This window comes from Bos indicus, chromosome 8, assembly GCF_029378745.1.
Source record: "Bos indicus isolate NIAB-ARS_2022 breed Sahiwal x Tharparkar chromosome 8, NIAB-ARS_B.indTharparkar_mat_pri_1.0, whole genome shotgun sequence".
In the NCBI taxonomy this organism is placed as follows: Eukaryota; Metazoa; Chordata; class Mammalia; order Artiodactyla; family Bovidae; genus Bos; species Bos indicus.
The window spans coordinates 91,104,210-91,113,405 of NC_091767.1; the positions used below are offsets into that span (position 1 = coordinate 91,104,210).

General features: G+C 42.8%; 1 long non-coding RNA gene across 1 annotated transcript; it reads left to right on the forward strand.

Moving 5' to 3' along the window:
- Positions 1 to 2,421: 2,421 nt before the first annotated feature.
- Positions 2,422 to 6,087, forward strand: LOC139184624 (uncharacterized). The gene is made up of 2 exons (XR_011568176.1): positions 2,422 to 4,499; positions 5,009 to 6,087. It is a non-coding gene; the product is annotated as an uncharacterized lncRNA (long non-coding RNA).
- Positions 6,088 to 9,196: the final 3,109 nt, after the last annotated feature.

A 9,196-nucleotide genomic window follows, 5' to 3' on the forward strand; every position in this document is an offset into this window, starting at 1 on the left:
GAAGTCCCTCAACATATTGTAAAACATCTTTCCTAATTTGTAGGACAGACATTTCCTTATGTATAACAATCCGCTTTGGTGGCTGGGATGGTTCCAGGACCCTGAAAGCAGCAGTCACTATTTTGGTCACAGTGACAGGGCAGTGTTTGTTACCTCAAAATTGTTTAGTTCACAAAATTGTTATTGAGGTTCTGGGTGAATAGAACTTTGATCACTATAGGGACTTTTTGTAGAGGATACACGTTTGTAGCAAATATAAAATGAATAAGACTGGCCTGTTCTCAAGAAACTTAATTATTGAAGAGGTGGGAGGAGCAGGTTGAGGTCAGAATCCAGTCAAACCAAGTAGTACGAAAATGTATATGAAAGTATCAAGAGATAGTTGTAGTGGTGGCTGTTACCACAGTGTTCATGAGAGACTCTATAAAATACGCAAATGAAAAGCCTAGGCATTCTGGACTTTTACAAGTCATGTTCCGTATCAATTGATTCAGCCCATCAGACTGTAGAACCTATGTGGGTTGGGGCAGTGACACCTTGACGCTGTCTTCCCAGCAATCGGCACCAAGCCTAAAACACAGTAGGCACACACTCAATGTTTGTGAATAAATGAATTAATAAATATATGAATCCTTTCCTATCAATGTCAGAAAAGTCTAGAGTAACTGTCTTATAATTCCTATCTCTGAGAACTTTGAAACCATTAAGGGGTAGAACATGACCATTACTTTCTTCTAAAACTATATTAGATTCTGAAAGTTCTTCTATCATTGTTTACTGGAATTTCACAGGCAACCAGGCTGCAGCTCCCCTTAAACGGTACGCATGAACCACAGCCCCATCTCCCCTTTTTAAAAAGTGTGGTAAAACACACATAATATAAAATATAGCATCTTAACCATTTTTAAGTGTTCAGTAGTGCTCATTAGTGTTCCATATGTTCACACTGCTGTGTATCCAATCTATAGAACTCTTCTCATCTTACAAAACTAATACTTTGTATCTATTAGACAACCATTTTCCACTTCTCCCGCTACAGCCCCTGGAAACTATCTTTCTACCCCCTGGCTCTGAATTTACTCTAGGTATCTTATACAAGTGGAATGATTTAGTTTTGTGTTTTTGTGACTGGTTTATTCACTTAGTATAATACCCTCAAGTTTCATCCATGTTGTAGCACATGTCAGATTTTCCTTCTTTTTAAAGGCTGTATAGGACTTCCCTGGTGGTTCAGTGGTTGAGAGTCTGTCTGCCAATGCAGAGGATATAGGTTCAATCCCTGCTCCAGTAAGATTCCACATACCACAAGGCAACTAACTCCATGCTCCAAAACTACTGAGCCCACGCGCCACGACTACTGAAGACCTGATGCTCTAGAGTCTGTGCTCTGTGACAAAAGAAGCCACTGCAAAGAGAAGCCCAAAAACTGCAATGAGAGAGTAGCCCCTGCTCTCTGCAATTAGAAAAAGCCCACGCACAGTAACGAAGACTCAACACAGCCAAAAATATTGTTTTTTAATTTTTAAAGGCTGCATAATATCCCAGTGTATGTATACATATCATATAACACACCTATAGATACAGATTATAGATATAGACACAGATAAGTATAGATATCACATATTGCTGTTCTATTCATTGGTCTCTGGACACTTGAGCTGCTTTCCCCTTTTGGCTATTTTGAATAATGCTGCTATTAAAATGGGTGTGCACATATCTAAGATTGTGCTTTCAATTCTTTTATGGTCCCTTTATTAATGTAACGACTTGATTGAAAGAGAATTCACATGCCATACAATTCACCTGTTTAAAGTGTACAATCCAATGATATTTGGTATATTCAGAGTATTACAGGTCAGCTTGTGAAAGACATGTGGTGGGTTTTCAAAAAGGTCAGAATCTGAGGGTATAAACTCAGAGCACCAGAATGAAGCTCAGGTCAAGAGCCATTGGGTGCAGCAGATGTGGGGATGGAAGAGTCAGGGATCATCTTTCATTTTCTCATGGTGAATTTTTTCTGTATCATTATCATGCTTGATGCTGCTGCTGCTGCTGCTAAGTTGCTTCTGACTCTGTGAACTCTGTGCATTTTAGGAAGACTGGAGTACCTGTGTATGTTCATATATCTCAGATGAATAAATTTAAAGCAATCCAAATTCTAGGGTTTAGAATACCACTACCTTGAACTAGAGAGTAAAATTGAAACTGAAATGTGATTTTTTAAAATAGTTTTCCATTTTCTTGTCTGAAGAAGAGTGTTTGTGCAGTTAGGATGCTGTAGAGGCAAAGTGAGTTGGAAAGAATGGGCTGAAGAATTTCAGAACTGCTGAGCAACCAGTACTTATCTGACAGGAAAGTTACTCTGGTCAGCAGTGACCACCACTGTTACTTTCCCCCAGTCCCTCACAGGGGGTTGTTTACTGCTTTGTCAGTGTTTTCTCTTGGTCTTTTGCTCAATCATCTCAAAGTCCATTTTTTCTCTCACTATTTAATCAGAATTATCAGTCACTTATGTCATTTATGACCTCCAGCTTAGTATTTCTTTCACTCTCTCTTATCTCTTTAATAAAACTACCTAGTGATCTAACTGCACCCCTGACTAGCCACGGGACTGAAGGAAATCACGTTCTCCCAGTCTGCCTTCCCTGATGTGGAAAGTGGATCCAGTGATACTATCCCTGTCTACCAACTTTACCATTTTGTTGCACTATTGTTGAACAATAACATCTAAATAAGTGCTTGGAATATCATAACCACATCATGAGAAACGCTGGGCTAGAAGAAGCACAAGCTGGAATCAAGATTGCTGGGAAAAATATCAATCACTTCAGATATGCAGATGACACCACCCTTATGCCAGAAAGTGAAGAGGAACTAAAAAGCCTCTTGATGAAAGTGAAAGTGGAGAGTGAAAAAGTTGGCTTAAAGCTCAACATTCAGAAAACTAAGATCATGGCATCTGGTCCCATCACTTCATGGGAAATAGATGGGGAAACAGTGGAAACAGTGTCAGACTTTATTTTGGGGGGGCTCCAAAATCACTGCAGATGGTGGCTGCAGCCATGAAATTAAAAGATGCTTACTCCTTGGGAGGTAAGTTATGAGCAACCTAGATAGCATATTGAAAAGCAGAGACATTACTTTGCCAACAAAGGTCCATCTAGTCAAGGCTATGGTTTTTCCAGTGGTCATGTATGGATGTGAAAGTTGGACTGTGAAGAAAGCTGAGCACCGAAGAATTGATGCTTTTGAAGTGTGGTATTGGAGAAGACTTTTGAGAGTCCCTTGGACTGCAAGGAGATCCAACCAGTCCATTCTAAAAGAGATCAGCCCTGGGATTTCTTTGGAAGGAATGGTGCTAAAGCTGAAACTCCAGTACTTTGGCCACCTCATGTGAAGAGTTGACTCATTGGAAAAAACTCTGATGCTGGGAGGGATTGGGGGCAGGAGGAGAAGGGGACGACAGAGGATGAGATGGCTGGATGGCATCACTGACTCGATAGACGTGAGTCTAGATGAACTCCGGGAGTTGGTGATGGACAGGGAGGCCTGGTGTGCTGTGATTCATGGGGTTGCAAAGAGTCGGACACGACTGAGCAACTGAACTGAACTGAATAGAATTAGAAAGGGTAATAAATCACGTTACTTCATGGAAGCAGACATTACACTGCTCTGCAGCATGTACACACACACACACACACAGTGGAGAATCAGAAAACAAGGTTCTGGCCTTAGCTCTACCCTGAATAGATGAATAACATGGCCCAAGAAAGGGCACAGGCATTTGTTGAGCATTTACTTCTTACAGGACCTTTTCTAGGCACTTCAGGTAGAACACTTCATTTAATCCCCACTACATCCATCACCAGGGTAGGCAGAGTTTTAGGGGAGAGAGTTGATCCTGTCTCTGGCTAAAGAGCTATTACACCATTAGTAAAGCATCAGGGAAAGGACTGAGATATAGATCTGTGACTCTAAAGTCATCCTGGGACCTTGCGCTTATGATCTGCACAGTGAAGGAGGGGGTTGCTTCTAGCTCTAATATTCCAAGGTCTTGTCCCCTGAAATTGCATGTGTTTTACGCACACAGTTGTCCTAAAACAAAGGAAATGGTTTTAAACAGCAAGATGAGAAACTTGAATAAGACCATGGAAAGTTTTCTTTGGGGAAGTATTGTTGAAATGAGTTATTTATTGACTAGAGTTTCTCAAAATACTGCTGTGTATGAAAGAAACTGGTTGGTTCTAATCCTTTGTCTCTTATTCGCCTGCTCTTTGGGTTTGTTTTATCCCACCTCAGCATTCTTTTGGAATGAAAAGTGCCAGGCTGACCAGATCCAGCATCACATTTTCCATGAAAGCTGAACAAAAGGCCCAGACACTGAGGGGCAGGCAGCCAACCAGCATATGCAGACGGCAGGCCAGTCAGTGGCTTAGTGGCCACCTCAGTGCCACCTACCCTCTCACAGAAAGGCAGAAGAGGGTCACTGAGCTTCCCAGGTAATAAATCTAGTCACTTATAAGCTCAACATTCTGCCTTTCTGAAGGTCCAGTCATATATTTTCTTGGCGAGTCAATATATTTTAGTCATTATGAATTTGAACTCTGAAGTCAGCTGGAACTTGCACTGAATTTCACAGCTTCCTGGCTGTGTTACTTTGAGCAAGTTCTCTAACTTTGCTGAGCCTTGGTTTCCTCAGGAGCAAAAGGATAATAAAACTTAGCCTACAACATTGTTGGAGGATTGGATTGAATAATGAACAAAAGGAGCTAAGTATAATGCCTAACAAAAATCAAGTACTGGATAAATAGCAGATATTGCTGTCAGCATAATCATTCTTTCTCCTCCCCACCTTCTCCAAATTCCCTTCTCTCTTTCTATCACTAAAGAGGAGTTGTTCCAAAATGTTTGCTCCCACAGCACTCAATCTCACCATCTCCTGTGCCTTTCATCCTGAATTCTTCTATCTCACTCCCACTCTCATAAGCTTTCTCCATTTACTATGCAGAAAAACTAAGCTGGATGCTGAGTCCATCTCAAAAGTTGCATACCTACACCCAAGAAGAGGTACCCTCTCAGAAAGTGGTGGAGAGCTGCAGATGGAATAACTTTTTTCACCCATTATGCAATGGAAAGAAGAATGACTTATCCATTGGAAAAGATGAAGAGAGGTTGAAACAGGTGAGAGGACACTGAAGAAAATGGCAATATTATGTGTGGAAAGTATAAAGGGGAATGAAGGAGACAAGACAAAGAGAGAAGGCTATGCACCCAGGCTTCCAGACTTAGAAGCAGACTGGGTGGCAGGAAGGGTCCACCTGCCAGGCAGGCAGCCAAGCTGACTTCATCAGCACTCCTGTGCTGCACCGTTCACCATACATGATGGCCTGCCTCATGGCCATGGCATGCCTGTCCTCTGTGGCACAGCTGACTCTTAAACATGCTAGGACCCACTGGGCTGCCAGTTGAAGGTGAAAATAACAGACTGGAACATATTATCTCTGTGGCAGGGAGCCCAGGGAGGTCCTCATCCAATGACTGGCACCCCAGGAGAGGAGGCTGTGTGCCGAATGATCATGACCAGGCAGTGGATGCCCTGGTTTCTTTGTAGGGAGGAATAAGGGGAATATTCACCCTTTTAAAAATCTGTGTCCTGTCCGGGGCCTACCCTCTTCTGTCTCTCATTTTATTGCCTCTCCTTCGATCATTTGCCAAGTGAGAACAGAGCTCTTTGATCCTAGGAAGGACTGTTAAAGCTGTCACTTAAAAAACTAGGAAGAAAAAAGGCAGTCACTTATCACAAATAATTATATTCTAGAATGCCATGGTTAGAGAAAACACGATTACCTCTTGCTAGTGCTCTTGTTCAAATGTGTGTAGGTAAAGTTAGCATTTTTCCCATGTCCTTTCCTCTCTCCAACCACTAAGGCACTTGTCTCTAGGATCTTTTTTCCCTTATAACTTCTCCCATATCCATCTCAGACCTAAGAGGTTAGCAGTCTATAGTGGTTCTGCAAAAGAGAAGGTCCCTTTAGGATCTAGCAGGAAAGAGAAAGCAAGACCACAAATAGATGTATATAACTCAGATTTCAGCTCTGTACACCTTTTGTGTGTGTGTGTCTGTGTGTGTGTGTGGTGGTGGTGGTGATGGGGTTGGAGGTGGGGTTTGTACTGTCCAGAATGCAGGACTAGTTCCCCAACCAGGGATTGAACTCTTGCCCCTACACTGGAAACACAGAGTTTTAACCATTGGCTGCCAGGGAGTCCTTCTCCTTGCCTTTTTAGATCCACATATGCTTGGCTCAAACCTCCATTCTACAACCTCCAAAAAGCCCAACGCCTTCCTCCAATATGAGGAAATTTCTCAGGGGATCTCTTGGAAATTATTAAGGTCACTCTGGCTCAGAGCTTCTCCTTTCACTGATAGTTCAGCCAAGCACAGGAGTCATTCTTCCAGCCTCGGGGCACCAGTTCTGTCCAAGCCTTGGTGACCCAGATGGGAAATTCCACTCCTTCATTGCTGCTGCTGCTGCTAAGTCACTTTAGTTGTGTCTGACTCTGTGTGACCCCATAGATGGCAGCCCACCAGGCTCCCCCGTCCCTGGGATTCTCCAGGCAAGAACACTGGAGTGGGTTGCCATTTCCTTCTCCAATGCATGAAAGTGAAAAAATAAAGTGAAGTCTCTCAGTCGTGTCCGACTCCTAGCGATCCCATGGACCACAGCCTAACAGGCTCCTCTGTCCATGGGATTTTCCAGGCAAGAGTACTGGAGTGGGTTGCCATTGCCTTCTCCAAGAGTCGGACATGACTGAGCGACTCCTTCCTTAGACTCCCACAAAAAAGCAAAGATATAAAGTTCACTCTCACAAAGTTCTCTGGTAATGTTAAAAGATAAACTGAGGAGTATTAAAAATATGAGAATTTACTTGAGCAATGCCAACTGATTAGAAGTGCTTTGTAGAAGGAAGCTGGGGAACCGCTTTTATAGAGCACAGGTGGAAGCCAAGGAAGTTGTCTTATGGCCTTCTTGTCGAATTCGCTTAACAGCAGACATCACTAAAGGTTTGTGGAAATGGGAATTACATGGCGGCCACAGAACAATTTAAAATTGAGCATTAGCCACCCCTCCTTCCAAGAGCCTTCTGAAACACCCACCAGATGTAAGATGCTGCAGTGTCCTTTCCCCCACCTCCTATGCTCCTCCTCACTTCTTCCCTCACAGACTGCCCTTGGAAGTGTGGATTGTTCCTGCTCTACCAACTGAAGCAGTGGCCCCTCAACTCATCTCCAAACATTCTATCTCCAAACAAATCCACTTGCGCTATCGACGTACCATCTACTCCCCTCGTGAGGCGAACTCAGGAACCCTGAGACTTCCTCTTATATGGTGCACCTTCCTTAAAGGAACCTTCCTTAAAACACCTTCCTTCGTGTTAGGTCACAATTTTGAGTTCTCTCTTAAGGCTATTCCAAGGGTGTGTGGTGTGGGGCAAGAGACTGGCAAGCCCTTGCTGGCGAGTTCAAAGGAATGTTATCTCTCTGAGAGAAGAACCGAAACAGCACATGCGATCAGAGTTGGGTCTGTGCTAAGTCTCCAGCTCTGACACAGAACTTCTGGGGCATGTCGTGGATGTGGGGACAACGTGGGCGCCGGGTTGAGAGAAGCAATCTTTGCGTGGTCCCGTTCTCCCCTCCTCCCCCGCCTCCCTTCTTCCCTGTGACTGTGGCAGTGAAACAGAATCGGAAAACACCAGGGAAGAATTAACAAAGGACTAGCGTTCCTTTGGATCCGGATGATGTAAATTCATTTTCTCAAGCTAGACGTGACCAGGACAGATGGTGGTTCTGTGAGCTAATCATGCCAGGAAGAAAAGCAAGGGAAGATATGGATGATTCTGAACTTTAAGTTAGTATTTTTTTTTTATATAGACTTCCACTTCCTTTAAACTGGGTGTAAGAATCTGCCCACACAGGGTTGACCTTCCTCCACATTCCTCCTGTTAAACCCAGGAAGAGCCATATTTTAAGTTAGGTATATATCAATGGGATTTTTCTCTTGGCCAAGTAGGGAGTCTAGCCAAATTAGAACTACATGTCCATTAACATACAGACTGCACTCCGGCACCTATTTAAGGGGCTTCCTAGGTGGTGCTAGTGGTAAAGAATCTGCCTGTCAATGCAAAAGAGGTAAGAGTTCTATCCCTGGGTAAGGAAGATCCCCTGGAGGAGGGTATAGCAACCCACTCTGGGGGGCTACAGTGCATGGGATTGCAAAGTGTTCAACAGGATAAAGCAAGTTAGCATACTTGCCTCCATTTAAAATGAACAAAACAGTTTTTGTATTTGCTTCCATACCTGTGGTTCTAGGCTGAGTAAAGATTGGGCTATTTAGGCCCACAGATTCCTCAACTCTCACCAGGACCAGTGCCAGAGGCCAGGAGGGGCTGTGCTTCACATTCAAGAGAGACCTCAAATTTCCTTTACATGTTATCTCTACATGAGTTACTCAATAGTTATTTCTTTGTATATGTGTTCAAAACATTAATTTGCTGAATGTATGCATTCAAATTACACCACAGATTTGGTAACTCTAGCTCTGCCATTTCTACATTTTCCATATATTTACTGGAACCTTAAAATTATAGAAATAGCCTGGGTCTCTCTTGGCCACTGACAGCCAATATCCTACACCTATCTTGATTGTTTATATACATAATAAAGAAGTATAAACTTGGACTCAAGTCCCCTAATTATGTATCAAAAGATCACCTGAAAGAAATATTAGGAAGAGATTCTTTGACGAATATGTAGTCTATCTAGTTTGTCGATATCAGAGGTACATTCACACACAGTCCTACACCTTTGCTTCTGGAGTTGTTCTGGGTAAATAGCATTAGTGTGCTTTCCATGTAATGCCACGTGACTTGCCTGAGGGCCATCATCAAAAATAGTACAGAGAGTGTAACTCACTCTCTGGTTATCGTCCAATAAAATCTCATCACAGACTGTGTTCATTATGAAGTTCAAACAGAAATTCTTGTCTGATCTGAGACCTAAGAATATTTAGTTCTTCTCCTGAGTAATGAGTTTAATTTTATCTTATAATGTTCTGACGTTGCTTAACTAGCCAGGTTTCCATTTCTCATGGTCTGTTAGTTCATTCACAGACACATTTTTGATCTACCCATACAAAGT